At 35.2% G+C, this 24,091-nt stretch overlaps 1 protein-coding gene across 3 annotated transcripts in view; it reads right to left on the reverse strand.

Annotated features, from left to right (window-relative positions):
* The window catches only part of Eps8 (epidermal growth factor receptor pathway substrate 8), a 163,441-nt gene that overhangs the window by 126,135 nt on the left and 13,215 nt on the right, over positions 1-24,091 (reverse strand). The window contains exon 2 of one of the 3 annotated variants that reach the window (XM_046436043.2): positions 2,333-2,512. The exons of the other annotated variants lie outside the window; for them this stretch is intronic. The gene's annotated coding sequence lies outside the window, so the exon portion shown is untranslated. The remainder of the gene's footprint in view (positions 1-2,332; positions 2,513-24,091) is intronic. 3 annotated transcript variants of the gene reach the window in all.

Genomic DNA, 24,091 nt, shown 5'->3' on the forward strand with positions numbered 1-24,091 from the left:
AGAGTATTTTTGTTTTGGGTTCCAACAACATCCAACATGTTTTTCAATATATTTTTAATGTAATATCTTCCTACTGCACTTACTGTTTGTGGCATTTCAATGACAATTCACACATTATAATTTAATGAAATTTTTATTTGTTTGTCTATCACTTCCCCTGGGCAGGAACTTCAAGAGCAAAAACTACATCTTGTTCAGTGTTATTTCTGAAATGTTGAGCATAGTTCCTGGCACATAATAGAGCTCAATAATCATTTGTTGAATGAATAAATCATTTACTATAATTTCTTCCAGGACATATGTTCAGTCCTAAATAGAAAATAATCTTCTTAAAAGAAGAAACCACATCTTCCACTTATTTATCTTCTTTACACTTCCTGGAATTGTGCCTTGCTAATAGCAAGGACTCAATAAACATTTGATGATGTCAATAATGATGAGGATGGTAGTGGTAGGAGTAAAGAAGATAAATTAATCTCATCAAAACAATATACAGCATATTGTTCATCTTCAAAATCAAACAAATTATTAAGTGATTACATCTTGAGATTATGACTATTTTCTTCTTTTCTGTTTTTCAATATGGGTTAGTTTCTTAGTTTTGAGCTAAAAAAAACAACCACTTAGTTCCTTTTATAAACAAAATCTAGTAGACTATAGTAATACAGTGAATCTCCTTCCTTAAGATATTTACCTTTTGGAAACCTCAAACCTCCTGTCTTTTGTCCCCTAGGTCTAAGATTTCAGATAACTTTCCTCTATTTCTTCCTGATGCAGGACAACTGCTTTGAGAAGTAGGCTCTTTCTGAACCTGCAGGGTATTTGGATGAAGATAAAGAGAAAGCAGGGAGCTGAGAGTGACAATGATCTCCCACCCTGTAGAGGATACACCTGCCACTTCGGTGCTCTGTGTGCATTTGTCATGGTCCTGCCCTAATTCTAACTCCAGTTACAGTTCAAAGCTAGCAGAAGCAAAGTCCCTAATTGGCAAAACTGGCTATACACTCTGTCCTATGACAGACATATATGCACATGCACAAAAAATGTTATATTTTCATATGAAACAATGTTTACTGCAGTTTGAAGTAATTTGATACCATAATGTACTCGATGAAGATAAAAACTAATGAAAAAATTTCTTTACTTGTATCTATCAAGATTACTCCCTACCATCACCAAATTTGATTATTTGGATTATACTCTAAACAAAAGTAGTCGTGTTTGAAAAGTGTATATCATTATGGTCTAAAATGGACCACCTGAAGTCCAGAGGTATGAGTACATAAAGAAGTGAATCTGACACCTAGAAACACTGACTCCAGTGACTAATTGCTTAACTGTGGTTGCCTTTTATCACTTTGTTCATAGCTTTTATTTACGGGATTTTGAATTTAAAAAATTCTTCTGATGTTGCTGATATAAACATGTTGACTAACATAAGCAATTTTTAAAGAATGTTTCAGAAACATATCCACCAATTTAGATGCTGAATTTAACTCAAAAAGGAGACTCTTAGAAACAAGAGAATATCATGCTAAAAGAAACAAGCCAAATGCAAAAAAAAAAAAAAAAAAAAAAAACAAGGCCAAATGTTTTCTCTGATAAGCAGATCCATAATGGGAGGCGGAATGAGGTACTTTGGATTGGGCAGAGGGGAGTGAGGGGAGGGGAGAGAGTGATGGGGTGGGAGGGATGGTGGAATGAGATGGACATTATGACCCTATATACATTATGATTATACGACCAGTCTGTGACTCTGCACCACAAACAGCCAGAAGAATGAGAGGCTGTGCTCCATCTGTGTACAATGTGTCAAAATGCATTCTACTATCATGTATAACTAATTAGAACAATTTTTTTAAAAAGCATCTTATATACAAAAAAATTCCCTTCCTTTTTAGTATCAAAATAACAGTCTCTCTGAATCCTTCAATTTAAACGGGAGTACACTGAGTACAAAACTCTCATTTGACAATAAATGAGAAGGTACAGACCTTTGCTTCTCTCCTTGTCACAATGAAAGACAATGCTCACCTCAGCACTGAAAATTTCACTTTATCAATTTCAGCACTCTAGCATCAATTCCACTAATCCCAAAACTTATTCATTTTATTCAGAAAAAAATATATATATACAAAACTACAGCAAAAAATGAGTTTGCAATGACCCCAGTCTTTAAAAGCTCAAGTTAAAGTGATCTCCAGTAAAACTAGTCAATTCACTGTGTCCCCAAACACACATTCGACAGGTATTTGCTAGACAAGCTAAATGCAGGAACCATTTCCCACACTAGTTATGTAGGACAAGATTCCTTGTGAATAAAGATACCTACCAGTCCCTTTATACTTTTATGCTTCACATGTCACTTCCTCTCTCCTCCACAACTCCTCCATACTTTTCTTTCTCCTTAGTGTCAGTCCTTACCAAATTCTTCATACACCATACTTCCGATAACTCAGAGATATGAAGCTGACTGCTGATGAAAAACCCAAGACTCAAGCACGGCTGAAATCTGGGGAAAGGAAGAAGCAAGAGGCCAATAAAGTTTAGGAAATCAAAGAGATTTAAGGGATTCTGGGCAGGTTTTTAAGGCTAAGACAGAGTCAACACAAGAAATCAATATCTGGATCTACAGTACAGTTGAGGATTTCATTGTACAAGCAAGATAGACACCCAGTGCCCAGACGGGGACACAAAATTAATACAGAATCAGCAGTAATGGTACTTGGCATCAAGACAGAAGCTCCTAATCAAGGTTCTTATTTTCCCCACAGGCAGAGCTGGCCCCTCCAGCAGGTCTGAACTTCTAGTATGAGTCAAGTATTCCTAACAATGAGTTGAAAGAAAGTCAGAAGCCCACAGTCAGAGATGCTATCATGCTGAGGCCACAGATTCTCTGAGGGGGAAAAAAAAAGTCTCTAATTAAAAACAACCATTGGGGGCCAGGCGCTGTGGTGCATGCCTGTAATCCCAGCATGACAGGAGGCTGACAAGGAGGATCCTGAAGTCAAAGCCAGCCTCAGCAAAAGTGAGGCGCTAAGCCAACTCAGTGAGACCCTTCTCTAAATAAAATACAAAACAGAGCTAGGGATGTGGCTCAGTGGTCAAGTGCCCCCTGAGTTCAATCCCCAATACCCACTCCCTCCCCAAAAAAACCACTGAGTATGATTTTCCTTTGAATTTTCTTTCTTTTTTGTGGTCAGAAGGTAGAAGAGATAGGTCTGAGAAGTTAAACTCCAACAGTGAGGATGTTAACAATGGTGATGCTGATAGGTATTAATAAGAAAGTTAATTGTTAAAATTTATAATTGTATTGCCCCTTTCTAATTATTGATTACTTAACACCTTTAAAATACTTTTGAATCCACCATCTCATTTCACTGCCATAAACAACAATCATTATTTTTCCAATGACATTCATAATACTAGTTGCATCATTTTAGTTACATTATGGAAAAAGAGGCATTTGTAGGCTAAACCTCATTTATTTATAGCACTACATCTTGCAGATATATGACTCAGGCAGAAACTAGACCCTTAAGAAATCAGAATACATCCTTGAGCTACAAATCCAGTGGTATACAAGGACCCAGTCTAGGCCATACCAGAAATATGATTTCCCCTCAAAATGCCAAAGTAATTTAGCTTTGTTTAGAAACATTTATGTGTTTCAGAAACATTCTCAATAAAGTTGTTGGTCTTTTCCTGTTACTTTACCCAAAAAAAATGTTTAAGCAAAATTAAATAAAATGCAATTGCATGAGTAATTAATTAATTAATTAATAATTATGTATCATAATCATAGATGGCAAAGTCAGTGTTGAAATAGATCTGCCCACAGGAAGCCCTAGGAAATGACGAGGTCTTTTTTTCCTTTTCCAAATTCCTCCTTGATTTCTTCATGTATCTCCAGCTATATTTGAGACTGTGAAACAAATCACATCAACTATAAATACTATGACCATTATTTAGATGAGGCATACCTAACATCATAGTATAATCCAGGTGCAAAAGCACAACAATCATCAAATGGATATACTTCCACCTGAAGGAGACCTTGGATGTTCATTTCTGTCTCTATAGATGTCAAGAAGTAGCCAAAAGGTAAAAGGTACTAATCTATTTAATTCATGCAAATCTCAATGAAAGTCCTTTAGCAACCAAAATATATACACTACATGGACTACACTAGTTCAGTCTAATTCAAATCTTCCCACTTCTTCTCTGTGTTCAGTCCAGAAGCTCTTACTCTTGACGAGTTGGTGTTAAATAGATTTCATTCCTGAATTTCACCAAGTAACTTACAGCTTCATAATACCAGTAAAATCATACTGATAGTACTACAGCTACAAACTTAAACAAAACTATGTAAATATTAAGTAACAGTGAGGGCAATTACTGTTTCCACAGGCTCACTCCTGCAAGGTAAGGGACAGCTGGGCATTTTATCCTAGACCTGAGGAGGCTGAAGAAAGGCTAGAGCCAAGGGTCACCTGCTAGGTTGCCATCTGGCGTGGAACCAAACCGAAGAACAGAGCTTGGCAAATGAGTCACTGTTTTGTGCATCCAACTGGACATTAGCTTTATCCCTGTGGACACTGTTTGGGTACACAGTTTCACACCATTCTTCTACTGTGTGAATGCTCTCTCTGTGCCAGGGAGGATGAGGGGGAAGATTCTGTCACACTAGGTGTTTGCCTGACCTCAATTAAGACACTTGTTCCATTTGGGAAAAAAAGGAGTTTAAATGACTCCTATTCTATAAACTCCCAGAGAGCCCAAGGAGCTAAACCCAAACTGTAGACAGATGAAGGGAAAGATTAAGTTGGCAGAAGTCAGAAGCTTGGCAGGGAAGGGAAGAGCTGGGATGGAAATCCTGAATTTCTTCATACCACATCATTATAAATCTGAAATACAGGGGGAAACTCAAGAAGGTGAGTCACATAATAACATACTCTGGTTTTATTCAGCTCTGATCTAAGGACATGCTAGTTGACATGGCTTGGTAGTAAATGAGGAGTAAGTGAACAGACATTCATTCATCCTTAGATCCTAGGAAAATACTAATAGTCACATATACTGCCAGCATAAAGACATCCAAATAGCTCAAACCCTTTTTCTGTAATGGGAAGTTTTTTCTCCTTTCCCATAACACCCAACTCTGTGTTTTCTAAGCAAACTGCCTACACAATCTAGCTAAAAATGTTAAGTGAAATAAATGAAAGAAACCAGAAATTGCAACAATATTAGCTTTCTTTTTTTTTTTTTTCTGAAGTGTTGGAAACAGGGTTGTAAGCTGGTTGAGTCACATGTGATGTGACGTGATGTGATGTGATATGACAAGGCCAAAGCGATCATAAAGCTCCCTGGGCGGTTCTGCCACTTGGGTATATTCTCGTCCACCTCTTCAAGGCACAAAGGGAAGGAATGATGTTCCTTCTCTGAAGACTAAGCCCTTGGAACTACAGTTCCTCCCTATCACTACTCTCCACCACAATATCACCCTGGCCTGATGAACCCACACTCAGAAAGCCATGCAGAGGTCAGGTCAACTTGATCTTCTGTGAAGAATGTCAGGAGAGAAGCTGTATCAAAATTACATCCATCACTGGGAACTTTGGCATGAGCCTGGAATCCCAGTTACTTGAAAGTCTGAGAGAGAAGAATTGCAAGTTCAAGGCCAGCCTGGGCAATTTGGTGAGATCCTGTCTCAAAAGAAAAAAAAAATTACATTTATCAAAGGTATATATAGTTGATAACATTCACATGGATGCACACTTTCAGAGAATTTTCAGAGACTAACTGCCCATTTCTTTTGTTTTCAGGTTTCTGAGAAATCAGGCCTTCCTCCTTGACACTTGGCAGTAGTCATCTAGAAACCACCTGCAATGACATTGATTCTGCTGGGTTCCCTGCTCAGCAAATCCATAAACTGGTCTCTCTTTCCTAAGCATCCAAATCCACAACTCCACTCCAAAATTTAACAAGCTATTTTAATTAGCTCTATATTCCTGGGACTAAAAGACCTGACAAGAAGAATTTAAGAGAAGAAAAGCTTATTTTGGTTCATGATTTCAGAGGATCAGCCTGTGGTCCACTGACTCCACAGCTCTGGGCCTGAGGTGAGGCAGAACATCATGGCAGAAGGGCGTGGAAAAGGAAAGAAGCTCAGGACATGGCAACCAGGAAGCAGAGAGAGCTCTATTCACCATGGAAAAAATATAAACCTCAAAGGCACACCCCCGGTAACCTACTTCCTCCAGTCACACCCTACCTACCAATCCACATCAGTAAATTAACCCACTGATTATGTTACGCCTCCCATAATCCAATCACTTCAGTGTTGAAGATTCTTGTGTTGTCTCATGCATGAGCTTTTGGGATACACCTCGATTTTAAACCATAACACAAACCTACTCTCCTCCCCTTCTTTCCTGTCTGCCAGCACTGATGTCTTCCCCATTGATCCCTTCCTGTCTCTCTCAACTCTTTACTCTGCAATGTTATTCCATTTCTTAGGCAGTCAGCCCTATTTATCCACAGGTTCCACATGTACAGATTCAACCAAACTTAGATCAAAAATATTTGGGGAAGCCAGGAACAGCAGCACAAACATGTAATCCCAGCGATTTGGGAGGCTTAGGCAGGAGGACAGAAAGTTCAAGGCCAGCCTTGGGTAACTTAACGAGATCCTGTCTTGAAATAAAAAATAAAACAGGCTGGAGATGTAGTTCAGTGGTAGAACGTTCCTGGGATAAATCCCCAGTACTGCAAAAAATAAAGAAAAATATATACACATGTATACATATATATACATACACACGTATATATATGTATATGTGTGTGTATTTATTTATTTATTAATCAAGAATTAATAAGTGGATGGATTCAAACTAAAAAGCTTCTTCTCAGCAAAGGAAACAAATAATAACTTGAAGAGAGTACCCATAGAGTAGGAGAACATCTTTACTACACATTCATCAGATAGAGCACTCATCTTCAGGATCTATAAGGAACTCAAAAAACTTAACACCAAAAAAATAAATAACCCAGCCAATAAATGAGCTAAGGAACTGAACACACACTTCTCAGAAGATATATAATCGATCAAAAAATATATGAAAAAATGTTCCACTTGTCTAGTAATTAGAGAAATGTAAATCAAAACTACTCTAAGATTTCATCTCACTTCAGTCAGAATGGCAATTACTAAGAATCATGCAATAATAAGTGTTGGCGAGGATGTGGAAGAAAAGGTACACTGCTGGTGGCATGGCAAATTGGTGCAACCACTACGGGAAGCAGTATGGAGATTCCTTAGGAAACTTGGACTGGAACCACCATTTGACCCAGCTATCCCACTTCTCGGGTCTATACCCAAAGAACTTAAAATCAGCATACTGTAGTGACATAGCCATATCAATGTTCACAGAAGATGCCCTTCAACAGATGAATGGATAAAGAAACTTTGGTATATACACACAATGGAATATTACTCCGCCTTAAAAAAGAATGAAATTATGGCATTTGCCGGTAAATGGATGGAGTTGGAGAATATCATGCTAAGTGAATTTAGCCAATCCCAAAAAGCCAAAGGCCAAATGTTTCTCTCTGATAAGTGGGTGCTGACCCATAATGGAGGGGGGGGACGCACTTGGGGAGAATGGAGGAACTTTGATTGAACAAAGGGGAGGGAGGGGAAGGAGGGGAGGGAAGGGGGAGGAGGAGCATGGGGATAGGAAAGATGGTAGAATTAGATGAACATCATAGTTACACGTATGACTGCACATGTCGTGTGACCCTACATCGTGTACAACTAGAGAAATGAAAAGTTGTGCTCTGTTTATGTACAATGAATTAAAATGCATTTTTCTATCATTTATAACTAATTAGAATAAATAACAAAAAGGAATATACATACATCTATACCTATATATACATACACACATATATGTGTACATATGTATGTACATGTATGTACTCAACTATATATGTGCATGTATATATAGATACATTTGGAGAAAATGCTGTATGTATACTGAACATTACTGAATTTTTTCTTATCATTATTCCCTAAACAATATAGCATAACCGCTTTTATACAGTGGATGCTGACCCATAATGGAGGGGGTGGATATTATAAGTAATCTAGATTGATTTAAAGATACAAAGATTGTGTGTATATCATTTTATATAAGAAACCTGACCTTTGTGGACTGTGGTATCTGCAGGGGCTCCTACAGCAATCCCCCACGGATACCAAGGGGAATGGATGACTGTGGTTCCACATTCCTTCACATTTACCTCACCCTCCCAGAGTGAAACAAGTCTTCCTATTCCTACATGCCTCTTAGAATCTGACGCTTTCCAGAACTCACTTATAGTTGGTCTGTGCTTTCCCCAGCTACAGGGCTCTACTCCTCTATCTTCTCAAAATCATGAAGCAGTACTGAACATACTTCCCAGGTATAAAAATGTAACATTGTTGTACTTAGCAAGAGTTGTATTCTGATTTGTTTTACTAAATTGTTAATTGATCCATTCATTCTGTCCTGAGATTCTTCCTATAAACAACTTACTTGGAAGAAAGTGTTCCTAAATATTCAATCAGAGAGAAAGTAACAAGGGAAACTGTATACCCCACAAAGGAATTAAATATCAGGAGCCTGGTAACATTAGCAAATTGGTCTAACCAACAGGGTTTCACCACAAAGAGAAAACAAATACGCAGGGGACTAATTCCTTCTTGTTTGTTTTAAATTATACATTTTACCGAGAACTTAGAATATACATCTGCCATTTGGTATAGAAAAGGCTAAGTAAATTTTCCACTATGAAAATAAAACAAACAAACAAATGCTTCCTTACTTTTTTATCCCAGACCAAATAAATAAACAAGAAGAAAACTATGGGTTTTTATTAGAAGACCAAACTTTAAAAGCACTAGTTAATACATTTTATTAATAAAGTAACAGGAATTATAAAGCACATTGCTATAGAACTTACCCAATCAACAACTATTTAGGGTGCTAACTATATAAGGTGCAACATAGTCTATATCAAATGTACCCTGTATTCTTTTTTTAAAAATCAACAAATGGTATCCATAAAATCTTTAATTCATAAACATTCATTTAGCTCAAAGTATATCTTATTTATATAAAAAGAAACTTTGGACTTGGCAGATGTATATTTTAAAATATATAAATTTATATACTCAAAAAAAGATACATTTTAATCCCTAAAACACAGGACCAATAGAACTTCTAACACAGAAGTATGCTTTTAAAAAATATCTTTATCTTTTAATTCTGTATAAAAACATAATTCAGAAAGTAGTGCTAATCAGTCTTAGAAAGACAAGAGTCTACATTTACCATGGAAAAAAATATAAACCTCAAAGGCACATTTAGAAAATACAGATCTCAGCAAAATCATGTTGAAACACAAATTATATATGACCCAATCAACCCCTTTGAATTCTAGTCACATTAACAGTCTCCATCCATAAACTACAACTAGAATGTCCCCAGTACTGCAAAAAAATAATTAAATAAATATACATACACACACATATACATACATATATACATACACATACATACGTATATGTATACATATTTTTATTTATTAATCAAGAATCAATAAGTGGGATAGATTCAAACTAAAAAGCTTCTTCTCGGCAAAGGAAACAATCAATAACTTGAAGACAGTGCCCTTATGTATTTCTATATTCCCAGTTTCAAAGCAGTAACCATAATGGAAAACCAGCAATGTTTATTAAATCAGGCTACAATATGAAGACATTAATAAAATTATTTCTATGATTGTTTCCATTTTTAAATTCACTCAAGACAATGATATAGAAGCCTGGGAAGGATATGGGGAGGAGGGATAGAGAGAGAATGGTTAATAGGTACAGGGGCACAGATGGGTAAACGAAATAACCTCTAATGCAGCACAGTATGATAACTATGGTTGACAACAATTAACTGTATATATCAAAATAGCTAGGAAAGAATATTTTGAATGTTCCCAATGCAAAGAAATCTAGGAGATAGATATGCCAATTATATGATCTAATCATTACACATAGTACACATGTACTGAGATATCACACCATACACCTTAAACAAGCACAGTTACTATATATCAATGAAAAACAACAAAACATTTTTTCAATTGTGTGGAGTGAAATGTTGACAAGTAACTTGGCAGAATATTGTCCTATACAAAATCAAACATTCCTTCTGGTGCCACCACCTTAACCAAGTATGTAAATTTCACCAATAACAGTTATAGTGACATTGCATACCTCCTATCATGATACAATGGAAAATGCACACCATCACTTACATAGCACTCTTGCCACAAGCATTTAACCTGTCTAATAATTATTTACTGCTGCATAACAAATTCCCCAAAATTTACAAGTTTAGAAGAACAATAATTTATTAGCTCTCATAGTTTCCATGTGTCAGGAATTCAGACAGCCCTCACCAGGTAATAATATGCTTATTGGGGGGACAAACACAAATAATTAATCTGTTATATTGTATCTTAGGCCTAAACTGGAAGCACTTACATGTCTGCCTGGCAGCAGAGACCCTCACTGGTGCTGGGTAGTATCTTTATATCACTGAACTTGCCTCACTACATAATGGCTAGGTTCCATTACATGACATTACATCACATAACCTCCTTACTTCATTGGTCATCTTTCATAAGTCCTTGCCTACATGCAGAAGGAGGGAACAATGACCTCTCCTTTTAGGTGAGGAAGTGCCAGTCACATTTTTAAAAGAAAGTGAGATAAACTAAATACATTAATGCAGCTATCTTTTGGAAGAACAATCTGTCACAACCTGAATCTAATCATGAAAAAACAAGACAAATCTATATGAGGAACATTCAACAAGACAACTGGCCTGAACTCTTCAAAACATCAATTTCAGGAAAGACAAAAAGAAGTGGAAAATATTCTAGATCTGTCCAAAAGAATTTTCTGTGATAGCCAGGCACAGTGGCACACGCTTGTAATCCCAGTGGCTCAGGAGGCTGAGGCAGGAGGATTGCAAGTTCAAAGCCAGCCTCTGCAACTTAGCGAGGCACTTAATAACTCAGCAAGACCCTGTCTCTAAATAAAATATTTAAAAGGGCTGGGGATGTGGCTCAGTGGTTGAGCACCCCTGGGTTCAATCCTCAGTACCAAAAAAGAAAATAATAATTTTCTGTGATAATGGAAATATTATGTTTGTGCTATCCAACAGAGTAGCCATTAGTCATAAAGGGCCAGTGAGCACTTGAAATGTGGCTAATGTGACTGCTGAAAATAATGTTTTATCATATTTCCATTAAAGAGTCAGATTTGGCTGGTGGCTACCACATTTCCTAGTACAGATTAAAGGATGCCTGTCCTAAAGAGATATGATAATCAAATGCAAATGCATTCGCCTTGATTAGATTCTGGCTCAAACAAAAAAAGTTATAAGTTTTCATATGATTAAATGGCCTACATGATGGATGATAGTATTGAACAGTGTTAAAATTTTCAAGTGTGAAAGTTGAACAGTGCTTATGTCCTTGTTCTTACAAGATATATATATCAGTGAAGTTACCTTATTGTCTGCAATTTACTATCAAATGATGAGAGGGGAAAAGAAACGTATACATGCTTATTGGGGGGACAAACACAAATGTGAGAAAATGCTAATAATTATTTAATTTGGATAAAACATGTAAGTCTCATAAACACATATTAACTGGTTAATTTTAAAAGGAACATCTGTTAATTCCACTGGGAAGCAGAACTACTTCTGGTCAAATAAAGTTTATATAAATTTTTATCTAATTCAACACAACTTATTTTGTAAAATAAAGATATTCTACAATGTCCTTCTATTGTGTTTAATACTTTCCCTTAATAAAGATACCAGCATCTACAAATTAAATTTTTATATACTAAAAACTATAATTAAAGTCGTCTTTAAATTTTAGGTGAGAAAACAGATTTCCAAATATGTCTTTTTATAAAATTTTGGTTAAGGATGGGAGAATATTTCAGTGGCCAGGACCCAGATTTGATTCCCAGCACCACAAAAAAAAAAAAAAAAAAGAAAAGAAACCATATACATACATACATGCAGAGTCATCTCTCTCATATTTAGACCTATAGATACAGAAAAGGGTTTTTTCTTTTTTTCTAAGACAGTTCATAATCAAACCTGAATAGAAGAGAAAGCATATATGTAATGCTAATGATTATTAGTGATATCTAACTAGGTTCAAACACTTAACTTTCCAAGTTGGCATCAAAAAAAAAAAAGCAAAGAAATATAATAGTTAAGAATGATACATCTAGGTCAATTCCAAACTAAATGGAGACTACAGAATGCAGAAATAGTCTCACCATTACTCAGTCTTCCAACATAGATCTTTGGGGCAGGAGAAGAGCGGAGTCCTGAACCACAGTGACTATGCTGGCTTCACAACAGGGGCTTCTATTCCTAGAAATAAAGGACTCAGAGATTCTCAACTTTAAATGGCATTTATAAAGGGAATGAGGTTGCTTCAACTAGATGATAAATTAGGGGGGAAAAAAAAAAACCTCACAGGTCTGTATGCACATGCTACACGGCTACTTTCCTTTCTCTGTCCCATTTCAACCTGGTATGAAAATTTCATGAAACTCTTCTATACTATAAGCCAGTGTTCTCATTTAGAGATCAAGGTAAAAAATTCTGGAATCACTTTGTACACAGGAAATTCCATCCCATCCCTCTTCCACTCATTTTTGCTCTCATAACTTTTTATAAATATCTACAAAAAATAATTATCTCCCAAGGAGATTTCTTGCTACTGTGAAAACCATAATGTACTTTTTATTTATAGCCTGCTCAGCACAATACCTATACAAACCTGGAATACAAAAATATTATATCAGAAAAGTTAGAAGAGACAATCTGTTACAGTTCAAAAGTATCCAGGCAAAAGCAAATTTAAAAATAGCCCAGGATCAACAGGAGAGGGCAAAATATCAGATTCAAGCTATCAGAACCAAAGACTGATTTTATGTAAACTGTTAAACAGTCCTCTTAAGACCTTTTTCCCTCTGGATTTGTAACTATAAATCCTGGAGTTGGTAGAACTTCAGTGAGATAAAGCAATACTCAAACCTCAGAAGTGAGAAACTGTACTTTGTCAATTTATCTCCTAAGTCAAGTCTGTGTTTGACGACAGCGCTTATGTGGAGCTAAATTCTGGAAGAAGGGGTTCGGTTTAGATAATCTGACTAAAAACCTGACCTTTTCTTCCTTTAAGCTCTCATCTTGAGGTAAGAACATAAGATCTCACATTTACTGGAGAAATGAGGTACTAACATAATCAAATCAATAAAAATCAAGTAATAGCTACAACCATTATAATTAAGCACCACAGATATCAAGTATGATGTCAGTCTCTAAAAACAGTAAACCATTAATCATTTTTCATTAAATCATATTTTATTTAATTCAATCCCCAGTGCCTCACACATGCTAGGCAAGTACTCTACATCTCCAGCCCTAAATTATATCATAAGTCAGGAAACATCCTTTTCTACAAACTGAAGTTAAGCTACATTTAATTATACCCACCAGGTTATAATTAAACTTACAAGCACTTCAAGTTATAGGGTCACAATCAACTTAGAAATCAGAAAGAAAGAAACAGCCAATATTTAGCATTCTGAAGCATTTTTAACTCGCAAATTAAAACTTTGTGTTCTAGACTTTCTTTATCAGAAGAATCTGGAAAGAGCATCTTGATGAATAGAACAAGCATTTCTCCCAAAGATTAATGCCTCGTGAGGTGTTGCTTCATTCTAAGTGACTGGAACACAATAAACAGAACTACAAGTGAAAGCCTCATTCATACACACATCAAGGGACATGGGTGGGTGATTCCACACTTGCGCTCAACCCCATATTAGCTGGTGATCTTCACATGCTGCTCAAACAGATCTCAGTGCAGTCAGGCGTTAAAAGGAATTTGAAAAGAAGTCCCTTGCTAGGGGGACAAAAACAAAATGGAAACTTATCTCTCTTTTTTTTTTTCTTCCCTTCCCCTATTGGAATCAAATGTATAATATGTCAAGTTCATTGTATTGTCTTGAGCAACTAATAAAAAAATTTTAAAAAAATTTTTAAAAAAAGATCCTTATCTGGCAACCTAGTGCAGGCTGGTAACTGCATGGTGGAGGAGAAGAAAAATTTATTTTTCAGGTTCCTGAAAATGGGTCTTCCACCCTCTGCCTTCAAGGATGTTGCTGTTTGATTTTCTTCTTCAACTTATATTTGACGTCATCGTTTTGTCAAAAGGTGATAAAAGTTGAGTACATGCGTACCTTGGAGATACAGAGGGTTTTTGGTTCCAGAGGGTTGCAATAAAGCAAGTATCACAATAAAAGGAGTCACAGGAATTTTTTTGTTTCTGTGGACATGAAATTTATATTTACGCTATACTGTACTCTATTAAGCATGTAATAAAATTGTGTTTAAAAAAGCACATACTTTAATTTAAAAATTACTGTGAAGAAATGCTAAGGATCATCTGAGCTGTTGGAAAAATGATGCCTATAGGCTTGCATGACACATGATTGCTACAGACCTTCAATTTGGGAAAAAATGCCATATCTATGAAGTGTTATAGAGTGAAGTGCAATAAGAAAAAAAATGGAAAAAAAATAAATAAGTAAAAATAAAACAAAAGTCCCCAAAAAAGAAAGAAGAAAGGATTAATAAACTGCTCTCTTCTGGAGCTTTCAGTAAGGAAAAAAAAGATGTTCTGTTTTTAATTTTTAGAACAAAAGTATGAGACAATGAAATTACTGGGAGGAGAAGGATAGCAAAAATCCAATGAAAACTGTAAAAACCCTTCTTCAGAAAAGTAAATTGGGTAGTAAATTGATATTACCAAAGAATGATTTTCAAATCATCTGTAGAAAGTTGAAGTATTTTGGCAATAGTATTTTGGTTTTAGATACAGTTCTAATAGAGAAATGAACACTCTTCACCATGATTTATTTCAGTGTTAAAAAACAGCTTAAGAAAAAAAATTATATATATAATCAGCTGATGACTGATCTAAATAAAATACACACACACACACACACACACACACCCCTTATAAAGCTAAATAAATGAAACTGCTTTTCATTCAAGCTTCAGCATGTAAGATGGGATCATTTGAACATCTGACTTGATTCTCTGAAATGAACCAAAATCATTCAGTCATTACTACGAAAAGGAATTGGTCTTAAATTCCATAACTATGTATAACATTTGTTCACCTTAAACACCAGGTCTAACATTTTAAGAATCTCAGTTGTATATTTCTCACAAATTCTACAAACCAGTATAGCATCTCTGGAGCTTAAACACATATTGATGATAATGGCAATGGTGGTGGTAACAACGATGATAATGGAGAAAAATGATGACCATAGCTAACGGCCCTTACAAACACGGTGAAGAACAGGAGGATGCATGATTTCTTCCAATATTCTATTCAAAAAATAACTGTTTATATGGCTATGGAGAAATTAAGGAATTTTTTAAATAAATTCATGCTAACAAGAAATGCATAAAATGGGAGGAGAATCAGATATTGGAGAACCTTAAAGTTCAGCCCCTACCTTTTTCAGAAATTAAATTTTAGAGCAATAGGCTAGTTCTACTGAAGTCTGATGAATACTGCTCACCAATTTCATTTTATGCCCAAAAAATATTGTTTCTGCTATAAAATTTACTTTGAAGCTTTCTGTTCTAAAGACACAATAACTTGCACCAGAACAAAGACATTAAATGACAGAATGGTACAAAATGAAATCCTCTAGGAATATTCTTACTGGATGAAAGACACAAAAGTTCCCAGTATCAGGTCACTCTCAAGCCATAAAAAAGTACTTTATTACCAACACTGTTATTCTGTTCTCCATAATAGTGAACTAAATGCCCTATTTTCCAATACATTTAAAAAGGTTCATAGTCATCCACCTCCTCCAACACCAAGCACTTGCTTCAAACTGTGATATCTCCTCCTCTGTACATGTGGGTGCTACAACAAGGAGACTGAAATAGTTGTAGGCACAGCTCTCCTTCCGTGAGTAACTGTCAAAATACTCATTTCTCAGTTTTAAGCTATCCGGAAATATGTTTTTACACTAGGATTTCCCAAAGTAGAAACAATTCATGTGGGAAAAAAATTATAATAATTTTTTTATTATAAAAAAAGAGAACAAAAGCAAGGTATTTTTTTGGTTGCTACTTTACTAATAAATTTTCTACTCAATTTAGGGCAATGTAAAGAAATAGTAATTTTTACCTTAGAAATTAGAATCATGCTACCCTTCCATTGTAGCTGATGACTGACCTAAATGAAAATCAAGGTCTTATAGACTACTGGAGTTGTAAAGAGTTTTGAAGATATTCAATTAAAAAAAAAACTATCTTGAATTATATAATTAACTACTGAATAAAAATCCTAGGAAAAGACAAAGATAATTGAGATTTAAGAACATTAAAAGCAGAAATAATGAGACTTGCCTAACAAGTTTCACAAATTTTGATATGTATTAGTTACAAATTATTAATTAATGAGAATACCACCTTAAATTTGAGTTCAAAATACTTTGTCATATATTTCCAGAAACCATTTTTCTAAAGGGAGGAAAAAATGAGTTTTTCAATATTAACATCTAGCAAATAAAATATCTTTTCATCATAGTAATGATTTGGCTATCTACAAACTTATGCATAGAAAAACCTTTTATTCCTAGCTGATACAGGCAGATAGCTAATGGTAAGCCCTACTGATATTTGTCTCAGCAGTCATCTTAACAATGTTATCAGGGAAAATGTGGCATGGGAGTGAAAAGTCAATGGAGAGGTTCTGGCACTCTCAAGATTTTCCATGTTTACATATCTTTCGATTCAGTCAGAAAAGGAAAAGAAAAAAACTAAAAGATCCAAAACCATTTCCTAAACATAGACTATTTTAATCAGACTCTACTTTCAACAATTTATAAATGAAATTGAAATCACACGGGCATGTAAAATATAAAATAAAAATTATGCATAGCCACAGTTGTTTATAATTGCATAGGCAAACAGTTCTCTTAAAAAAATATTTAAATTCTCCATAGAAATATTCCCCTTCCCTTTTCATGTGCCTTCAAGTCAAACCTAATCTCTCTCCCAGCCACCTATACAATCTCACTTTATTGTTCTATTACTCAAGATTGCATGAAATCAACCCCAAAGGAAAGGACAGGAGTTCTCTTTCCATAGAATAATCTTGGCAAAATAAATTGATGTGTGTTTAACCAAAAGCACACACAAAAAGCGACACAATCAGGCAAATGTTGTCTTTTCTCCATTCTTACTACAAAGTAGTACTTCTGTCAATTTTATCAACAGATTCTCATTAAAACAAATGCCACATTTGATAAATAATATAACAAGAAAAATAAAGAAAGAAATTAAAAAATGCATTTAAGGAGACTTTTTAGAAGAATCTTTTTTGAGTTTTAAGTAAAATAAGCAAACTAGCATTAGGATAATTAATTAACTTTCAAAAGGTTACACAAATATGGAATAAGACAATGATACTGGCATATGTTAGGATAAAACATTTCATAGAAATATTTCAAGTATCATATCTAAAAAGCAAAACATTTTAAGACAGTAAAGTGTAAGATATATTTATGATTTATAATCATTGCTATAAAATTATTCCATATGTCATGAGAATACTCAAGATTCCACTGAATTTCTCCCCAAACAATAAACATCTCTAAATAGTAACCACATTTTCAGTCCATTGTCTAATACTAGCATCCCCAAGAATATGATTACAGAGCAAAATAAATTGAACACAGTATAAAAATGTCCTGGACTTTCTGACCAAAGACATGTTTCCCTATTTGTCAGTTCTTTGCCATTATGCTTATTTTATTTTTAGCAACTGAATAATACCCAAAATAGTTCCAATGCCATAGTTACTTATAATTTTCATATTTAATTGATTTTTATTCATTATAAAAACCAGGATTAAGAATTACCTAATAAATAATTCCCAAGGAAATAAGGGTGAACTCAAGTCACTTTATCAAAGAAAATAGTGCAAAATAGGTTTCATAAAGCTGGGAACAGAATAGATAACATTATTCATACTATTAAAACTATTCATAATCACAGTGAAACTTGGTAAGAAATAAAGTACCAAAGCATGGCTTTTAAGGCCCTTGTCACAAGAGTTGGTTAAAGAGAGAATCAGAATGGCTCATTGTCCATTTTAGTTTTTTTTTTGTTTTGTTTTGTTTTAAATACACACCTGAAAATTGTCCTCTAATGACAGGAATGAACAGAAAAGGCAAGTGTGAGACTGAAATACTTCATCTTTGTTGGCTTTTTATCAAGAGTTCAGTTTCTTCAAGGAATAAGTTATAACACACTTTAAAACAATGCTTTACTTATAAACTCTGTGAAATGCACAAGAGAATAATCGTAGCCCACATTTAAAATAATGAGAACTTGAAAAACAGGCATGCTTGCCAGAAGGTTGTGTTCTAAATATCACAGTGCATTCTGACTGTCACCAGGATGAAGATTTTGCAAAGTATATCAATTTAGTCTCAGTAAAAATTGTGTTCAGAATTATGTTTTCCTTTTCAGATTGAGAGTTGGGGAGTTCCTGGCAAAAATCTCATGATGGAATACGTGAGACAAAATATCATTTACTTCATCATTTAACAGAAGTGTTGAGCTTCTACCATCAACCAAAGCAGCCCTCTATGCTTTGTGATTTCTCTAAAAGTACAAATCATATGTGGAAACTACCATGGAGAAGCTTGATGCTAAGCAGCAGGTAAGACACATAAATTATAATACATGATAAAGAAATAGGTGCCTACAATATCCTGAGGATTCATATTGGGTATGAAAGAAGATGAAGATTATTCTGCAATGCCATATAATCCAGACCTCAAATGACAGATTAGATTTATATATGCTAATAAAGTAAAAAAGACGTCCCAAGTAAAGACAAAAGAGACTCTAAGGGAAAAAAAAATGGAAAAAATGAAGTATTCAGGGAGAAGTGTACAGTGATTCAGGACTGACACCATCTGAACTTAACTTTAGCAGAACTGACCTGAAAGTAGGAATTAAAATTAATTGAAACAGACTGAAGCTGATCTAGAGACAAGTGTGAGAAAGTGATCTTTAAGGGGACAATAGTTTAAGAAAATGGTCACAGGGCCCTAAAATAGTGAAAAATTGAGAAGAGGCAAAGGTGAAAGGAGCAGATTTGGCAGCCAACTGAATGCAGCAGGTAAAGAAAAGGGTCAAAGATATATTAGCCTAATGGGCTAGAAAGTTTCCTTAAAACTGAATTATTCTAAAGCTAACTCATAATTAAATGGGATTATTTGAGGCCAAACTGAGAGCTAATTTCAAAATAAAAAAGGGGGAAAATATTCTGTATAATCTAATCCTGAATTCAAATGAGACACCTAGAAAGATTACCCCACATTTCCTTCACTCTTTTATCTTTTTTTTTCCCCCATTTTGTTTTTACCTTTCAAAATGAGTTGGCAAAAACATGGCTGGAAATCAGCCAAGTGAGAAAGGAAACATGAAACTCAAGTGTCATCTGATCATAACTTGCCTTTTGAACTCCAGGCATTAAGCACTGAATGTAAGAGTAAGCTTTGCCCAAAAGTAAAGTTCAATCCATGGATGACAAGAAATAGGGGAATGAAGGACACTGTATACAAACTCTATCTCCTCACAATCTCACCTCCAGATATTCTAGGAAAGAAAGCAGGTGAAATAGTCAAATGGAGAACAAGTGACATCTGCTCAGCTTATCTTCCATATTTTTGTTTACATGAAAAGCAGGGAATAGAATCACTAGCTTCAAAAAAACATTTTTAGCATTCATTCATTGAACATACATTCAAACAAAAACAGAATGCATATGGTACATCAGAAACATTGTGCTAAGGCACAGCAGAGACAAAAGATTATTCAGACACTGGCACTTATTCACAGACTGATTAGAGAGAAAAATAAGCAAATAATCCATAAATTGGAGCATAGTTACTAATGAAAAGTAAGTAATGAGATACCATTTGGGCACAAAAAAAGAAATGGCATTTTCCCCCTTTGGAAAGTGATCTTTAAGCAGATTCCAACAATTATGAGTAGTTTTCCATGCACATCAGATGATGAAATTGACAAAGAAAAAAATTCAAGGTAGAGGGAACAGCACGTGAAGTAATAAGAAGTGAAGCTAAGCATGTTCAAGAAATTGCAATTATGCCAGAAGTCGTGGCCCATGCCCGCAATGCCAGCAGCTTGGGAAGCAGAGGCAAGAGGATCACAAGTTTAAGGCCAGCCTCAGCAACTTAGCTAGGCCCGAAGCAATTTAGCAAGACCCTGTCTGTAAATAAATATAAAAAGGGGAATGTGGCTCTGTGGTTATGTGCCCCTGGGTTCAATCCCCAGTAGAAAAAAATATATATTGCAATTATGATGGCATTTGTGGAATAAATAGTGAAAAATAAGGCTTGAAAGTAATCTCATGTTACATAAGGGACTATGTGTTGGGGGAACTGTTATAAAGAGGAGCTGGACTTTATAATGAGCATATCATAAATGGAAAACCACTAAAGAATGTCAAGCAAGTTGGTAAAGATTAGCACTGAAACTAGGAGAACGTGATACTCTGTGGGCCATTTTGAATAAAAATCAATAGGATTTAGTGACTGCTCACTTAAAGGTGGGGCAGAAGGATGAGTATGGCACAGGAGAAGAGTCTAGAAAAATGGAGACTTAGTGGGACAAGAAAAGAGGGGCAAAGAATGAGGTTGGGTAAAAGGCAACAAATTTATTTGGGGAAATGAGAAGTCTAAGAGGCCTGTGTGACATTCTAGTACAGTCAGGAAGGAAGGGTCAGAGCTCAGGGGAAAGGCATGGGCTGAAGAAAAAGAACTGAGAGTCATGTTCTAACTAAAATAATGTAAGCAACTGAGGTCACCTTAAAGGGTACTGAGACAAAGATTGTAACACGAAATGAGATGAGGGCCGAGAAAACAATTCCAGAAAACTCAGAAACTTTCCAACTTTTGAGTGTTCAGATAATGAACAAAACCATGAACTGAGTCCAAAAAAAGACGGGAGGCGGGGGGTGAGGGGGTATCTCACTACCATCATCTGTTGGTTCTGGAACTTACTTGAGCAGCCTTATACCTCAAACAGCTTTTAGATTACTATTCCATCCAAGGAGTAGAGCTTCTGAAATAACATCTAAGTGCAGACGGATAACAGAGGAGAGGAAGGTGCACACCACCAACCAACAGCACCAAGGCAGCCAAAGGAAGAGGGCCTTCTTGAATCAAGGAAAAGACCATTACAAACACACATTCACTCAGCAAACAGACAAATCAATGAAGCGCAAGAAACTCCAGGTGATAAACATTCACAGTGAACAAAACACAATGCATGTCCTTGAAGAGGTGATGGGTAAAATTAGAGCAAACTCAAGTAAGAAAAAAACTAAACATGTTCCTCTTGGTTTGGCTCTTTGAAGATTGCAGATGACCCAGAGACTGAGCTCAGGCACCAGACCTCCGTGTGCTGACTAATCGTAGAAGTGAGACGAGGGAACAATAGGTACAAGCTTCTCTGTAAGGATCTCAGCTGGGAAGAGACAGAAATAAGGCAGCAACAAGAGGCAGTTAAGAGAATATTTTACAGATGTGCATGATATCACAGCAAGAGACATCTAAGCTCCAGGAACCTACAACATAAGCAGTTAAATACACACATATGACAGAGAACAACAACATTTTAAACCCACTGTCATTTTACAATAGACAGAGGCCTGAATTATTAAAATTACAATCCAACGTTATTAATTTTAATTATTAATGATGCTCTTACTACCCTTGGGTCTAAGTCAAGTTGAAAATTAGAAGGCAATCCTGAGGTCACAAAATTCAGTTACCCTTAGAGGAAGAGGAAAATGAATGGCGATACCTGAATGTAGTTGGTATTAAAGATAGGCATGGGACCAGCTCCCTGTTAAAGAGAAATACATGAAACATTTTAGAACCGGGTTTACTAGCTCCTTCAAAAGATGCTGGAGAGGGATAAGAAAGACATGATGGGAAGAGAGACACAAAGTGACAGAAGCAAACAAGTACTCTAAGTACTTAAGGACAATATGATTTAAATTAGTTTGACAGAGTCTGCATCCATTTCATTACTCCAGCAAATAATCTCAGTATGATATTATTCTGATGTAACATAGGACATAACCATATACATGGGAAGAAGAAAAAAATTCCTATCTATCTCTAACCAGGCTATTGAGAGTCAAGGAGGCAATTAGGAGAAGTCAATATCTAACCAAACAAAGATAGTAATTCATATTGATGTCAATAATTCAACTTTATTTTTGCAGTTATCATTTATAAAAGTTATAACAAAGCCTGGAAACCTTACATGACTTTAATAAAATAATCAATTGCATGTACTCATGAATGTTTATTAAATGAAAGATGTTATTTGGATAGTTGAACAATTGTCAAAATAATTTACTATAGAAGAAAAGCACAGAAATGATTCCACCATCTCCTCCCAATACATTCAAACACTGCATTTCTTTTTTTAAAAAAGTCTTCAAAAATAACAACATTTTAGTATACTATCAACTTTTGGAAAAAAATGGAAAAAGATCCTCTAGTAATGATTTGTTTGAGACACAAACAGAAAGACTAACTGGAATGAGAAAATAATTAAGTTTTCTTTCAGAACAAAAGTGCTCATATGTTATGAACTTGGCAAAAGTGCAGAGATAGATTTATATATGTACCCCTTCCTTCTTCTCCCCACTCCACCCTCAACTCCGTACAAATCTCATGTTACTGAACCTAACAGCGTACAATTATAACTCTCCAGTTAGGTAGACAAAGCTTGGAAAATTAGGTCATGAGGTTGCTACAGGGACTCCAACCATCTGTCTGGCAAGTGTGTATGACTTCCTCCTCCCTGTGATCCTGTGGTACAATGTCCAGAAGGCAAGATAAGGAAAAGGTTAGCAACACTTTCTATAACAGAGACAAAAACATTTTCATCCAATCTCCTAGAACGTGGTCAAATTCAGGTACCTCAATCCTTCCACAGCCAACAAAATAATCAATGATTTTATGACTATTTATCTAGAATTTTCTTTGTAAACAAAAATCATTTATTTTAAATTCAGTACCAATTATGGTCCAACCTATATAAATTGACAGAATGTAAAAGAAATTTTTGATTCTGCTACCAATTAAGCCCTCTGCAATGCAAATAAAGAAGTTTTTGAAACAGATAGTTATGAATCTTTCATTCATAGTAGCTAACTAGAAACACATGAGCCAAACACATTGTGAGGATCAGTTCAATGATGTGTAATTTGAGAGGTATGTTAGAAAGACTTGGCTCCACTAAAGGAGGAGGAGTCCACATCTTTCTTTCTTTAAAGTGAAATGCAGAAGCAATTTTACAACTTTGCAATTCATATGGTGATCTTAAAGCTGCCAACAATTAAGTTCAAGATAATAGATTTTTTTTTCCTATCTCTAGTGTTTAACACTTAAGGCTGAAATCTTTGGTATGACTTCATTTTATGAATAATGGTTTCTTCATTCCCAGAATTTCCAAGGAAAAAATATTGAATAGTACATATAAAATAACACAAACCATACTTGTCTAATCTGATCTGAAATTGACCTTAATAGTTAAAAATCCTGCAAAGGGAGTACTGGTATACTGTCATTTTCCCCAAAGCTCATAAATAACAAATGTTCCACTGTGGAATTATTGTAAAATAATATGTAATTTAGACATAGACTTATTTTATAACCCACAATATCATTACATATAAAAACATAATCTGAAATGTGATCTCCTACATTTGAATAGGAAAGTGTAAAGTTTAAATATTTGAACAGAAACATGGGAACAATTCAAGAGAAAGAGAAAAGCCACAAAGGTTATCCTTT

Source organism: Marmota monax, unplaced genomic scaffold (assembly GCF_021218885.2).
Source record: "Marmota monax isolate L192 unplaced genomic scaffold, Marmota_monax_Labrador192_F-V1.1 WCK01_AAM20220418_F8-fsc00012, whole genome shotgun sequence".
Classification (NCBI taxonomy): Eukaryota; Metazoa; Chordata; class Mammalia; order Rodentia; family Sciuridae; genus Marmota; species Marmota monax.